Source organism: Rhinatrema bivittatum, chromosome 6 (genome assembly GCF_901001135.1).
Source record: "Rhinatrema bivittatum chromosome 6, aRhiBiv1.1, whole genome shotgun sequence".
NCBI classification, from domain to species: Eukaryota; Metazoa; Chordata; class Amphibia; order Gymnophiona; family Rhinatrematidae; genus Rhinatrema; species Rhinatrema bivittatum.
The window spans coordinates 360,138,126-360,154,342 of NC_042620.1; the positions used below are offsets into that span (position 1 = coordinate 360,138,126).

General features: G+C 44.7%; 1 protein-coding gene across 1 annotated transcript in view; it reads right to left on the reverse strand.

The window, feature by feature from the left end:
* The window catches only part of LOC115094738 (teneurin-1-like), a 337,344-nt gene that overhangs the window by 33,489 nt on the left and 287,638 nt on the right, over positions 1-16,217 (reverse strand). Inside the window, exon 15 of the mRNA XM_029607996.1 lies at positions 10,190-10,439. The gene's annotated coding sequence lies outside the window, so the exon portion shown is untranslated. The remainder of the gene's footprint in view (positions 1-10,189; positions 10,440-16,217) is intronic.

Consider the following 16,217-nt stretch of genomic DNA (forward strand, 5'->3'; position numbering starts at 1 on the left):
AGCTCCGCACCTTGATGTCTGTTCCATGTTGTGCCTGAGGTCCATGTCCAGGTTTCTTCGTCTTCGTCCTGGTGTTCCTGCCTTCCTGATGTTCTTGCCTTCACTCCGCCTTGTCTTCTGCTCTTGAGCCTTCTGGTACCGGTAGGCCGGGAGTCCCTCAGATGCAGTATTCCTGGGTGGCCTGCCTGCCGTAGACAGTTGTCCTGTGCTCCTGAGCCGTCTGGTCCTGATGTGTCTTCCTGTGCTGTCCCGCTCCCGTCGTGGTCCGCGACCAGCCTTGGGGCTGTGTAGGGCGCGTAACGGACAGGGTGGTCCGCGACTCAGTCCCGCGGGTGGCCTGAGTAGGGCGCCCTGAGAGACAGTGCCAATGTCCATGCCTTGTGTCTTGCCTTGATGCATGTGTCTTCGACTGCCTTATCCAGCCATGTGTCTTGCCTCGGATGCTGTCCGCATCATCCCAGCCATGTATCCTCGCCTTGGATGCCGTCTGCATCAACCTCGTCAAGTGTCTCGTCTGCATCGATCCTGGTGTCTTGTATCCACAGCCCAGGTGTCACGTCTTCTGCCAAGTGTCTTCGTGCCATGTGATGCCGTTGCATCAACTCTAGTGTTTCCATGTCAAGGCCCGTCTGCCCTCAACCTCAGGCCAGGCCTGCTTCTCCATGCTGCTCGCAGCAGGTCTGAAAAGGCCCGGAATGGTCGGAGGACCATTCACCTTCCAACATCCTCGGATGTTTGGCCATGGGAGCTTGCCGGCCTGGCGGAGGGTAGACAGTCAGCCATGCGGGGGCCACCGCCAACCCTTGGTTCGGCCCTGGACGGCCGGGGTCGGGCTGAGGCCCATGGGCACACTAAAACCACCGTTCATAACAGAATGCAAGGCCTTTCAAAGCCCGAAACATAACAGAATGCAAGGCCTTTCGAGGCCGAAACATAACAGGGAGTGGGCAGTGGAGTGCCTCAGGGATCTGTATTGGGACCTTTACTTTTATAAATGATCTGGAAAGAAATACGACGAGTGAGGTAATCAAATTTGCAGATGATACAAAATTGTTCAGAGTAGTTAAATCACAAGCAGATTGTGATTAAATTGCAGGAAGACCTTTTGAGACTGGAAAATTGGGCATCGAAATGGCAGATGAAATTTAATGTGGATAAGTGCAAGGTGATGCATATAGGGAAAAATAACCCATGCTATAGTTACACAATGTTAGGTTCCATATTAGGTGCTACTACTCAAGAAAGAGATCTAGGTGTCAAAGTGGATAACACATTGAAATTGTCGGTTCAGTGTGCTGCGGCAGTCAAAAAGCAAACAGAATGTTGGAAATTATTAGAAAGGGAATGGTGAATAAAACGGAAAATGTCATAATGCCTATGTATCGCTCCATGGTGAGACCACACCTTGAATACTGTGTACAATTCTGGTCGCCGCATCTCAAAAAAGATATAACTGCGATAGAGAAGGTACAGAGAAGGGCAACCAAAATGATAAGGGGAATGGAACAGCTCCCCTATGAGGAAAGACCAAAGAGGTTAGGACTTTTCAGCTTGGAGAAGAGATGGCTGAGGGGGGGGGGGGGGGGATATGATAGAGGTGTTTAAAATCATGAGAGGTCTAGAACGGGTAGATGTGAATCGGTTATTTACTCTTTCAGATAATAGAAAGACTAGGGGGCACTCCATGAAGTTAGCATGTGGTACATTTAAAACAAATCTGAGAAAGTTCTTTTTCACTCAACGCACAATTAAACTCTGGAATTTGTTGCCAGGTATGTGATTAGTGCAGTTAGCATAGCTGTGTTTAAAAAAGGATTGGATAAGTTCTTGGAGAAGTCCATTACCTGCTATTAATTAAGTTGACTTAGAAAATAGCCACTGCTATTACTAGCAGCAGTAACATGGAATAGACTTAGTTTTTGGGTACTTGTCAGGTTCTTATGGCCTGGATTGGCCACTGTTGCAAACAGGATGCTGGGCTTGATGGACCCTTGGTCTGACCCAGAATGGCATGTTCTTATGTTCTTTAGTTCTTACTGCTATATAACGAGAGTGCCACCTGCGGTCACTCAGTATTGACCTGTACCCAAGCCCATGGTAACAGAACTAAATAACGAAGGGTAGCACCCAACCAAATTTCCGGACTACCACTTCATCGCTGGCAAAAAACCAGACCGAACAACTGCTAAAAACTGCTTCATGAATCATGTCTGCAAAAAAGGAGCTTCAACAATAAAAAACTTAAGCAGGTTCAGACCAAGACAGTCTTTTGGTATCTGGAGAAAGGGGTGGGCCTCTGGACTGATCTGTGGTATTACAGGAATGAAAGTTAGCAGGTAAGAACCAATTTTCATTTCCTGAACATACCCAGATCAGTCCAGAAAAGTGGGATATACCCAAGCCACCCTACACTGGGCGGGAACCCGAAAGACCCGCACGAAGCACACACTCCCCAAAGGACGGTTCATCAGAAGCCTTAACGTCCAATCGGTAATGTTTCATAAAAGTGTGACTAGACAACCACACCACCACCCTACAGATCTCCTGAGGTGACAGTAACTGACACTCAGCCCAGGAGGTAGCCTGAGCCCTAGTGGAATGAGCTCTGAGACCCAAAGGCACCTGCCGTCCTCGGGCTATGTATGCCGCGCAAATGGCTTCCTTAATCCACCGAGATATGGTCACCTTTGACGCTTTGTCCCCCTTCTTTGGACCAGCAAAGAGAACGAACAAATGATCAGAACGTCTGAAGTCATTGGTAACCCCTCACCAGGGCTAGAACAGGCAGAGAATCCTCTTTCCGCGAAGGCGAGACAGACGTTCTCTCCCCAAGGGAGGAGGCAAGAAGCCCTGAAGAGCCCTCCATCCCCGGGGAACACGCTGCGCATAAGGAGGCCGCATCTAATGCCTGGCCGCGTGACCCACACACGTGGCAGGTCTTCGTTTCTGTTTTCGGTCCCATCCACAGCAGCGCGTTGATAGTCTGAAGTGAAATAGAAAAAGGCGCGAATAAAAAAAGAAACACTCGGAGCCACGACACGGAGAAAATTTCAGTCAGGCAGGACCAGAAAAACAAACTGCTGCGGGCTAAGAGACTTCCGGCTGAGGAGAAAAAAAACGTGCAGCCGTGCCGCGGGAAAGGAGCCTGTCTATAGTGAAATCGCAAGGCTCCCAGCAGGAAAGCGGCAAGTAAACAAGGCACACGGAGAAAAACTCACCCTTGCCCTCAGAAAATTACCCAGAGCCCTGGGAGCTGAGGGGAACACTGCTGACAGCTTCCCCGGCCGGCCTTAAAAGACCCTGTCCCTCCTGCACCTCTCCTTACCTCAGCACTGAAGGCTGTCAGTTAGCAGCAGTGAAACCAGCTTTTTTTTTTTTTTTAATTAAACTTTACTAAGACACAGAGAAAAGCTGTTGCAGGAGACAAGGGAGCAGCTGTAGCAGAGACGGTGGTGAGTAGCCAGGAGCCCCTGGTCATCAGACACTGAACTGTGGTGGGCGAAACCCTGACAGGAATATCCAATTCCGCGGACGGACGGTTCTACTGAGGGATGGCCCACGAAAGCGCCTAACACCTCAGGAAGCAACCGTAAACCAAAAGATGAAATTAAAACTAAATTATTTATTTATTTATTTATTTATTTATTTAAGTTTTTTTATATACCAACATTCAAGACGATTGTCCCATCATGCTGGTTCACAAGAATTAAAAATATAACTAAAGACTGCAGGTGTGCATCTGTTCCACCCGCTGGAGTCAGAGAAATCCGGAGTGACTGCAGGTGGCACTCTCTTATGTAGCAGTGCCCAAAGTTCTAATTGTTCTCTGACTCCACCTGCTGGTAGGGATATACAACCCACTTTTCTGGACTGTTCTGGGTATGTTCAGGAATCAAGTTTAACAGGAAGTATCAAGGTGGGAAGGTTTGGCAGGATTGTTCTTTTGTTCCTGCCCCCTCTCAGGCTGGGGGTGGTGAGAGGGACCTCCAGGGGTACAGCCAACTAGAGAGGCCAGCCAGCAGACTGGTGAGGCCCTGCAGGAGCCCTTCCCCTCAAGGGGTGAGGCTCGAGGCCTTGGATGAGGAGACGTTTCTTCTTCCTCCTCCTCCCGAGGAACTGACCAGAACTGGGATGAAGAGGCAGCTGTCCCTCCCACTGAGGAATAAGGACAGGAGAGCGGGAGTCTGAGGTGATTCCATAATGACGAGTGTCCCAAGAGGTCCCTTTGTGTGGAGGTGGCTGGAGAAAACCTACCCGCTATGGGACTGGAGAGCTACGGCATTTGAGTGGGATGTTGGAGACCAAGAAGTTGTGAAGAGTTTGGAGAACTGAAATTGCCCTATCCCTTTTGGATGTGAATTTTGAGAGAAGATGTCTGGGGTAGTTAAAAGGAGTAAACTCCATTTATTTATAAGAATGTTGGGACTGAGGTAGCCTTGAAGACGAATCTGAGAGTTTAGCCTAATCCTCGGTGGATGGGGTGGGTGTGCTGAAGAGAAAATGAGGACTTTGGAGAATATAATCATTATTTTCTGGACAATTAATATGTGCGGAGGTTTAAAAGATTTTCCCATGAATGCTGAGAGGCTATCCCATTATGCCTCCTGAGTATTAAACATTTGGGGTGAATGCGAGCAACTCTTATTTTAAAAATGGCAAATTATGCGCATACATGCGTGCGCAACAGAAAGTGCAAAAAAAAAGGGTGGATATGGGGCAGGGCAGGGGCATTCCAGGGTGGGGCCAAAATTTATGTGCATAAATCCTGATTTTAAATCTAGCAAGCGCGTGTCAGGTTGGTACCTACGCATATTTACTTCTGCTCTTTTTCAGGTGAAAGTCAGAATAAAACTTGTTATGGCCAAAAACTGATTGGGTGAGGGGTCTGGGCAAACTGGGGGGAGTGCAGGATGAAGAACCAGAGAGGTCTTGATGAGCTAGAGGCAGACTTCAGCAAAGTGGTGGATTAATAGGCCAAACTGGTTATTTCTTTCAATGCTCGCAGTTTTAAAAATGTGCTCACTTGCATATGTAAAAGCTGGCAAGTCCGAAGGAAATTTACACTAATAACATTTCCTTGCATAACCGGTTATAATTGCTGTAGGTGCACACATACGTGTGCTAGACTTATTTTAAATAGCATGCGCACACTTGCATGGACGATTTAAAATTCCAGCATTTGGTTGCTTAGGTAGGTGCATGCATACTCGTTTTAAAATTACCATCTCGGGAGGAAGGCAGGAGGAGAAGGCACGATTCTGACTTTCGATTCCCATGAATTCTGATCTGTTTAGTAATCACACTTTTTACCCTATGCAAATCAATGTTGCTGGCTGGAAAAGCCAAAAACAAAGTCACAAGTTAAAGTTGGAAAGTGTTGTTTGCTCTGCTTTATGTTAACCAGCACTAAGGGGCAGTATGGGGCCAGGGTTCATGAAGGGAGATGATGTGTGTCTCCCCTTTCCAGCCTGGATGGTCTACTTTAGGGATGTGAATCGTTTTTTGACGATTTAAAATATCGTCCGATATATTTTAAATCGTCAAAAAATCGTTAGGGCCACGATACAATACCAATTCCCCCGATTTATCGTTAAAAAAATCGTAAATCGGGGGAAGGGGAAGGGCAGGAAAACTGGCACACTAAAACCCCCTAAAACCCACCCCCGACCCTTTAAATTAAATCCCCCACCCTCCCGAACCCCCCCCCAATGCTTTAAATTACCTGGGGATCCGGCGGTGGTCCAGAACGGCGGCGGTCCGGAACGGCCCCCTCAATAGAATCGTGTTGTCTTCAGCCGGCGCCATTTTTCAAAATGGCCGCCGCAATATGGCGGCGGCCATAGACAAAAACGATTCGACGCAGGAGATCGTTCCGGACCCCCGCTGGACTTTTGGCAAGTCTTGTGGGGGTCAGGAGGCCCCCCCAAGCTGGCCAAAATTTTCCTGGGAGTCCAGCGGGGTTCCGGGAGCGATTTCTTGCCGCAAATCGTTTTCGTACGGAAAATGGCGCCGGCAGGAGATCGACTGCAGGAGGTCATTCAGCGGGGGTTCCGGACCGCCGCTGAACGACCTCCTGCAGTCGATCTCCTGCCGGCGCCATTTTCCGTACGAAAACGATTCGCGGCAAGAAATCGCTCCCGGAACCCCGCTGGACTCCCAGGAAAATTTTGGACAGCTTGGGGGGGCCTCCTGACCCCCACAAGACTTGCCAAAAGTCCAGCGGGGGTCCGGAACGACCTCCTGCGTCGAATCGTTTTTGTCTATGGCCGCCGCCATTTTGCGGCGGCCATTTTGAAAAATGGCGCCGGCTGAAGACAACACGATTCTATTGAGGGCGCCGTTCCGGACCGCCGCCGTTCTAGACCACCGCCGGATCCCCAGGTAATTTAAAGCATTTGGGGGGGGGGGTTCGGGAGGGTGGGGGATTTAATTTAAAGGGTCGGGGTGGGTTTTAGGGGGGTTTAGTGTGCCGGCTCACGATTTTAACGATTTTTCACGATAGTTTACACACCCAAACGGCAACAATACGATTCCCTCCCCCTCCCAGCCGAAATCGATCGTTAAGACGATCGAGGACATGATTCACATCTCTAGTCTACTTCACCATCTACATGACCAAATCTAAGAACTCACTAAATAAACTGGGGGAAAATGGCCCTTAACAATCAGGGAAATCTTTAACATCATTTAATGCAGCCCAACAAGGGGTTACAAACATGCTGTGAAATTTCATTTACAATTAATTTAACTGGTTATAGGATTTATGTTTGAACAACCCCCAACTCGGTGTGTGTTGTGTCTTTTTGTTCTTTTTCTTAGTGAGTCATCGTAAAGGACCACCAGACAGCCTAAGGACTTTGAAAGACTCTTTTTTTTTTCCCCCATCGGGAAAAGAATCCGAGAGTATGGGTCAGAATGTGGTTCTAGCTCTTAAGCCCTATTGGCTATTGGAACGGGGGCTACACCTGCACAGTGCCGCTCCTCTAGAGCTGCAGCAAAGTGCAGCTTCAGTGGCAACCTCCAATCACAGCCATTAGAGTAAGTTATGGCACACTGTAATGCCACAATAAAGCCCGAGGCTGATGCAGATCGTAAGAGCTCTAGAGGTGTTAGTACCATAATGAGGCCATCTGGACAGAGTGGCTTTCAGAGAGACTGGCTTTAAGAGACACAGAAGGGATCTTTCCTTAAGAAACTGTGTGTTACAATAAAGAGAGAAGAGCCAGAGATAAGAAAGATTTGGTCTAAGTGAGAATATACTGTGGTAATTAGATCACTCAAAATGTAATGAAGCTATTTGGTTTCATTTTGATCACAATACATAAACATGAAATTATTATGCAGTCAGAATACATATTATTTCACTTTTATGCACTAAAGTATGTTTATTAATGGCACTAGAGGAACCTATTTTGACAAGTGACACAAATATTACACTGGAAAGAAACGTGCAGACTGTACTATCAGAAAGGAATATTTTTTTCTTGGGTGACATACACTTGCTGTACACATATTAATAAGTTGCACTATGGTATGACTGTTATTGATTATAGTGAGATATTTCTAATCATGAGTTCTCCCTCATACAGTTTAATATGACATATTTTCAAAATACATTTACAAAATACAATCAGATTTTAATATATCCCAATCTGACCTTCTGTAGATATACAGAATCTATATCTATAGATATAAACATATACACAGAAACACCCTACCCCTCCCTCCACTGAAGAAAATGCCAGCACTAAATGTAAGGAACTTGCCATGTTTTTTAGAAATAAAATCACTAATGTTCTCCAATGTTTCCCTGTTAATCCCTCCCCTCTCAACCCCCTTCCCAAACATTCAAGCGCTAACCTCGAGTCCCTTGAACTCGCCTCTCCTAAACAGATTGAACGAATCCTCCAAAAGGCTAAACCCGCCACTCATTCATCAGATACAATCCCCACTAAGGCTCTTCTTTCCATCCCTGCCACCATTTCAAAACTCCTGGCTGACATAATAAACTGCTCCCTCTCACATGACAAAGTACCCGACCCCCTTAAACATGCAGTAGTCAAACCCCTCCTAAAAAAACCTAACCTTGACCCCAGTATCCCAGCTAATTATCGCCCTATTTCTAACTTTCCTTTCATAGCAAAAATAATGGAGAAAATAGTCAATAACCACCTCACCGAATTCCTTGAAGAGCACAACACCCTTCACCCGGTCAATTTGGTTTTCGTAAAGCCCGTAACACTGAAAGCCTCCTTCTTACCCTTTCTGACACTATACTCAAGGGATTGGACCATGGTCAATCATACATACTGGCCCTACTTGACATATCTGCTGCCTTTGACACCGTCAATCATACCATACTCCTCACCCGCCTTGCTGAAATCGGTGTTACTGGTTCTGCGTTGCAATGGTTCTCGTCCTATCTCAACAATAGAAATTACACCGTAAAAATAGCCAACTGTGAATCATCCCACATCCCCCTTACACAGGGCATCCCACATGGTTCCTCCCTCTCTTCCATGCTCTTCAATATCTATCTCCTTCCCCTCTGCTATCTCCTCTCTGATCTTGGCCTAAAGTTCTTCATGTATGCTGATGACGTTCAAATTCTCATTCCGCTTCAAGAATCCTTCCCCAAAACATTACAATTTTGGGATTCTTGCCTTACTTCAATCAACACTCTCCTCTCAAACCTACATCTCACTTTAAATGTAACTAAAACGGAGCTCCTCACAATCTCCAATCCCCCAGCTCGCTCGCTCCCTGCCTTAAGCAACACCAACCCTCCTCCCGACGTATTCAGCTGCAATGTGAGAGATCTCGGTGTCTATCTTGACCAACATTTAAATTTAAAATCTCACATCCACAATACCATAAAAATAGGCTTTTTCAAATTGCACATCCTAAAGAATCTTAAACCCCTGCTATATACCCAAGACCTCCGCACAGTCCTATAGGCAACTATCTTAACTAAACTGGACTACTGCAATTCTTTATTTCTAGGCCTCCCTCTCTCTACTATCAAACACCTCCAACTATTACAGAATGCCATGGCCAGAATTCTCACAAACACACGTAAATCCAATCACATTACCCCTATCCTAAAAGACCTCCACTGGTTACCTATAGCCTCCCGCATAAAATACAAAACACTCACCATTCTCCACAATCTATTGTACAATCAAAATCAGACTTGGCTCGAGAATGCACCACTTTTCCGATCACCAACCATCCCCTCCAGATCCAACCTTGCTGGAACTCTATACATCCCCTCCCTAAAAACTGCTCACCATACCTCAACCAGAGAAAGGGCTTTCTCCATTGCCGGCCCTTCCCTATGAACACCCTGCCCATTGCCCTCCGCCTAGAACCTAACCTTTCTAAATTTAAAAAAGGGCTCAAAACCTGGCTTTTCACATTAGCGTATCCAGACGTTGACCAAACTTAGCTTGCACTCTAACTCTTCAGCCCTCTCACCATCCCCTCCTCCTATCTGCCTCTCCTCTTTCTCCCCTTTTCTTCCCCCCAAGCAGTCTCCAAAATACAGTGTTTCTTCCCCCTAGCAAAGACTCCTAAATACTGTGTTATTAGTTCCCCTCCTCCACCCTTAGCTTAGCCTTCCCTGTCCCTCCCTTCCTCCCCCCCCCCCCCTTCTATCCCTTTCACTGGTACCTACCAGCCCACCTGTACATATATTGTCTATTGTTAATTTATATTTTTTTCAAATATCCACCTGTACATATATTGTTTATTGTTAATTTATATTTCGAATGTTCCTATAAAATCTCTTTCTCTATCCTTCCTACTGCTGTCCTCTCTCCTCCTTCATTGCTACTCCCCCTTCCCCATCCCTGTTTATTGTATTTCACTCTCTTGTTAATTTGTTACAATGTAAACCGGCATGATGTTCCGACAAATGTCGGTGTATAAAAATCAACAAATAAATAAATAAATAAATATACACATATAGACACAGTATATACATGTATACCATATATACCTAGAGTATACACACACACACTTATTTTCATATTTTGTGAACATATTAAAAAAATCTTTTTGATTGCCAATTTTTCGATTTGCAACTATGTGGCTTTTTTTTTTTTTTTGATTCCTTAAAAACAGCTTTCCTATGTTATAATTTTGAGAGCAAGTTCTAATTAACACCTAATCAATTCAGTTGACTTACCTTAGTTCTAAAATGCTTATGGTATTCCCTGAAGGGTATATTCGTCTCACAAAATTAAAGTCTCCAATATACACACTCCCATCAGGACCAGACGCCATGGCAACTGGAGCAAAGAGCTTGCTGCTAGATGCTGGGCCATTGCAGTTGGAACAGGAACTACTTCTTTGTTGACCGTTGCCCATAACAGTTGAGATGACTGAGGGTTGCTGGGAAATAAACATATTTTCTCCATTTCCTTTGTGCAAGATTCCTAGGTTTATGAAAAAAATAGAAATGGAAAATCTGTGAATGTCCCTGTTTTGAAAGTTACAGTTCAGAGGGTGTTAGTACCTACTGGACAACATCTAAAGATGAAAAATTGAGTTCTAGTTAGCCAACTGATAATTGCTGCATTATTGGGTGCCTTGGGCATGTGCTTCTGTTTGAAACATTTTGAAATCAATGTAAGCTGCATAATGCAGTAGGTGGTGACTTTGCAGCCTAGCTGAGGTAAAACAAAGTAATACCATCATGGAACAAGATGGGATTTTCAAGTTGATTAAAATATATACAGTAGCATATTCAGCTGCAAACAGTACGTGTCAACATACACTTGTGTGAAAATTAAATTAAAACATAATAGGGAAGTTAAAATGACCTTCAGTTTGGTTGATACTACTAAATTTTCTATAAAAACTATTGCAAAACAGTGTTTCGGCAGCGAGGACCTTAAAAGTGAGGCTCTCCTAAAATATTCTTAGGATAGTGTTTTATTATACATCTCTAGATGCCTGTAAGAGATACATTGAATTTTCGACTTAAAAAGGTTTTTGCCTAAATAATTTTATGACCATTTTTGGAGCTAATGCCCTTGCTAGTCCTCTGAAACATACAGAGAGTAGGCTATGGGACATGGGGAGTCCAAAATGGCTCAATCAGTGGCTAGGAGGCAGCTTTTAGTTTTCAGACATATTAACCTCAGAATTACAGAGGTAAACAACTTTAATATTAAAAAAATATATTTTTACCTCCTGTATGTGGGTACAACATGATACATATTGGGGTAGATTTTCAAAGGTGTGTGCATGTGTCCAAGTGCGTGGGTCTCATACACTTGCGCACCGGATTTTATAATCTGTGCGCGCATGTGTGGGCGGCGCGCATGGGGAGAAATTTTAGTAAGTTACTTGTGGTGACGCAATTGGGCCTTCTCCTATTCCCTTCCAGTCCTCTCCAATTAAGGAGAAGACTGGGAGGGAACTTCCTTACCCCCCTGCCTAACCTTCCTACCCTTTTCCCTCTCTATCCCGATCCCTACCACCTAAGTAAAAAAAATTTTGTTATTGTTTTCCTTACTGCTCTGTTGGAGCAGAAGCAACTTGCACGTGCCAGCCGACTACCAGCACGCGCTTCCCCGGGTCAGTGCCAGCCTCCATCCCGCCCTGCTGTGCCCCGCCCCGCCCCATTTTAAGGGACCGGCACTTGTGCACGTATCAGCAGTTACGCGCATGGCCGGGCCCTTTTGAAAATGCGCACGGTGCGCACAGGGCCTGGCCACGCGCGTGTAACTGCCGGAATTTGCGTGCATGGCCGATTTAAAATTCAGCCAATTGTATACTCATGCCAAAGCATTTGCACAATGCCAGTTTTAAAGTCATGGAAATGATGCTTTAAAGTGAACCCACAGGAAAAGTCCTGCAGTGCAAACCACAGTTACATAGTAGGAGATGTTAGGGAAAAGACCCAAATGGTCCATCCTTTCTGCAGGTACTACTTATCAAACTGGCAGTGATATATCCTAGCTGATAGTCATCTAGTTCGTGACAACCTATAGGGTATCATGCCTAATCTAAGACAATTTTCGTAAGCATCAGCCACTTTATTCCAACCTGTTGTATAGCTAAGTATGCAAAATCTTCTTTTTATATTTCACCCCCTTTCACCCCTCCCCCCCCCTTCCCCCCAGGTACCAACCACAACAACCCACACTGTTAGGGCAAACACATCTTGACAGATTTGGCCCAAAGTATGAAACATAATAAAATTAAAGCCCTTCCAGCATTAATGTTTCTAGACATAGAAACATAGAAACATAATGGCAGAAAAAGGCTGTATGGCACATCCAGTCTGCCCATCCATCCAATTAATTTAGCATCATTTCCATGCTTTCTTGAATTCAGATACTGTTTTTGTCTCTAGCATCTCCATTGGGAGGCTGTTCCTCTCTGTAAAGACATATTTCCTAAGATTATTCCTGATCTCATGACCCCTCATTTAGAGTCTCCTTTCCATTGAAAGTGGTTTGCCTCCTGTGCATTAAAACCTTTGAGATACTTGAATGTCTCTATTATATCTCCCCTATCTCACCTTTCCTCTAGTATATACATGTTTAGATCTTTAAGTCTATCCTCATATGCTGTAGATCAAAAACCATTACTGTTTTAGTAGCCACTCTCTGGACAGACTCCACCCTGTTTATATTCTTTTGAAGGTGCAGTCTCCAGAATTGTACACAGTATTCCAAGTGAGATCTCACTAGACACCTATACAGGGGCAATATTGCCTTCCTTTTTCTGCTGACCATTCCTCTCCCTATGTAGCCAAACCTCTTTCTGGCTTTTACCGTCACTTTATCCATCTGTTTGGCCATCTTAAGATCATCAGATACAAGGACCCCTAGATCCCGCTCTTCCTATGAGTTTAGAAGAATTTCACCTCCAATACTGTAGCTTTCCCTTGGGTTTTTGATTCCTAAATGCATTACTCTGCCATTTGAAGCATTAAATCTTAGCCGCCAGACATTAGACCATTCCTGAAGCTTTGCTAGATCCCTCCTCACGTTTTGCACTCCCTCCTACCTGTCCACCCTGTTATAGATTTGGTATCATTAGCAAAAAGACAATCCTTTCCCAATAACTCTTTCGTTATGTCACTCAAAAAAATGTTGAAAAGAACTGGTCCAAGGTCAGATCTCTGAGGGTCACCACTAGTAACAATCCCGTCCACAGAGAAATCTCCATTTACCACTATCCTTTGCCGTTTCCCACTCAGCCAGTTTCTAACCCAGTCAATCCCACTAGGATTCATATCAAGGGCACACTATTTATGTCTTCTTTATAGAACCGTGTCAAAGGCCTTGCTGAAATCCAAGAACACTATGTCTTACGCTCTCCCTTGATCCAACTCTCTGGTCACCCAATCAAAGAAATTGATCAAATTAGTCTGACAAGATTTATCTCTGGAAAAATAATGCAGCCTCGGAGCTTGCAACCCATTGGTTTCCAAAAATTGCACTATCCTCTGTTTTAGTAGCGACTCCATTAATTTGTTCACCACAGAGGTCAGACTGACTAGCCTGTAGTTCCCAGTCTCCTCCTTACTTCCATTTTATGAATAAGATCCATATCTGCCCTTTTTCAGTCCTCTGAAACTACTCCAGAATCTAAGGAAGCATTGAAAAGGTCAGTCAGAGGAGCTGCCAAGACATCTCTAAGTTCCCTTATTACCCTTGGATGTACCTCATCTGACTCCATTGCCTTAAGTTTACGTTTAGTTACCTCCTCACAAACACATTGTTCTGAAAATTGAGGTTCATCTCACTTCCAATCTTATTTGTTTTTGTTTTATATGACCCTGCTCCAGGCCCTTCCAAACTGAACACCTAACAGAAATATTTGTTAAACAATTTTGATTTTCCCTTATCAGCCTCTACATATTCCTCCCTTTCACCTTTGAGTCTCACAATACCACTTTTCCACTTAAAAAAAAAAGTCTTGTTCTCCTATTTTACTGTATTTGCTATTTTTCTCCTATTTGAATTTTTGCATTGCTGACTACATTCCCAGCTTCTTTTTTCCAGATATTGTTGCCTGTCTTCCTCTTTCTGAAATCTCTTGTAGTTTATGAATGATAACCTTTTCTCCTTTACCTTTTCAGCTACTTCTTTACCAAACCATAACAGTCTCTTATCCTCTTCCCTTCATTTACATTCCTAACAAAAAGATTAGTTGCCCTTATGATATCTCCTTTTAGTTTTGCCCACTGCCCTTCTACTTTCCCTTAATTTCTTCATCCAGCTAATAACTCCTTGTGGTGTTCCCCCATTTTGAGAAAGTTTAGTTTTCCTGAAGTCTAGGATCCTCACCTTAGAATGAACCTTCATCTCTTGTGTCCTAATTTTGAACCACACCATCTGGTGGTCACTTGATCCCAGATGATCATCCACTACAACGTCATAAATACTTTCCCCATTGTAAGCACCAGGTCCAGTATCATCCCCCCATGTAAGCTCCAGGTCCAGTATCGTTCCCTCCCATTACCAGTTGATAGGACAGTTCTTTGTGCAGAGAATACAGGATCTCCCTGCTTCTAGAAGATACTGCAGTTGGGATGTCTCAATCAACATCTGGAAGATTAAAATCCCCTAGCATTGGCACCTGCCCTTTCACAGCAATTCAGTGAATATGTTCCATTAAATCTCTATCCATCTCCTCTGTCTGTGATGGAGGTCTGAATGTTACACCAATATTATTTATTTATTTGTTTGTTTGTTTATTTATTTATTTAGAGCTTTTCTATACCGACGTTCATGAAACATATCACATCGGTTTAGTTTATGTTGATAAGTTGATAAGTTGAAGGTGAGGGTTGATTTCGGTCAATATGGACATATGGAGAATTCCATAAGTTGAGGGTCTGTCCATATGTTCACCGGTTCCCTAAATAAAAATTTAAACCCCTCACCCTCCTTAATACCCCCCCAAGACTTACCAAAACTCCCTGGTGGTCCAGCGGGGAGTCAGGAGGCCCCCCCAAGCTGGCCAAAAGTTCCGGTTGGGTCCAACGGGGGTCCCGGAGCAGAGGCACGGAGAAGCACGTGACGTACGCGTCACTCCGACGTGACGCCGACGTCACGTGCTCCTCGCAAAGAAATAAAGGGATGGCTTCCTGACTCCCCGCTGGACCACCAGGGAGTTTTGGTAAGTCTTGGGGGGGTCAGGAGGGTGGGGGGTTTAAGTGTTTATTTAGGTTCAACGTATTCAACATAGCTATGTTGAATAAGTTGAAAATCGCGATGCGTTGTGCATCATCACTTTTTTAAGTTTAAAAAAAAAAATAAGTTGCGTTTTACATATGCGTTCAAAACGAATGCACACCCCTAGAAAGCACAGTTACAATAAATCTGGGAGATGGAAGGGAACAGAGAGAGGGAGAGATAAGAGGGGTACCAGATAGGATTAGAGGGTGAAAAGGGTCTGGTGGTTTCAAAGTACATAGGTTTCATGATATAGAGGAATTTATACAGTAGTTGTATAACAAATAGGGTTATATACAAGGTTGAGGCACCAGGCTAAAATGCCAAGAATTATATACAGGGAAAAATATAAATATACACAGAGATTATGTTGCAGAGGGTGCTAACACACAGTGCCATCTACATTTCGGAGGGGGGGGGGGGAAAGAAAAAAGGGGGGGCAGGGAGAAGGGGGCAAGGAGAAGGGAGATTAAAATGAGAGGGGGGGACAAGAGGAAGGTGGGGAGAGCGAATGGGTAACTAAAAAAGGGAGGGAGGTGAGGAGGGAAGGTGGGGGGGGGGGGGGGGAAATACTCTGGTGCAAGTAAGGTGGAGGAGTCCTCCAAAGGGCTGTGGCTAAGGAGAGGTTAAGAGAAGGCTTGTTTAAGCAGCCAAGTTTTTAATTTTTTTTTTAAAGGATTGAGTACAGTGTTCTAGGCACAGATCTGGGGGCATGGAGTTCCATAACTTGGGGCCTGCTAATGAGAAGGCCCATTCCTTGGTAGAAATGAGGTGTAATTGCTTGGGAGATGGAGTATTGATGGATCCCTTGTAGGCTGACCTGGTGGGTCTGTTGGATGTACTGTAGTGTAAAGAGCCATTTAGCCAGTGAGTGTGTTGATTGTGCAGAGACTTGTGGATGATGGTGAGGCTCTTATGGATTATTCTGAAGTGGATAGGGAGCCAGTGTGGGTCCTTGAAGATGGGAGTAATGTGCTCCTTTTTGCGGGTATTGGTGAGGATTCTGGCTGCTGA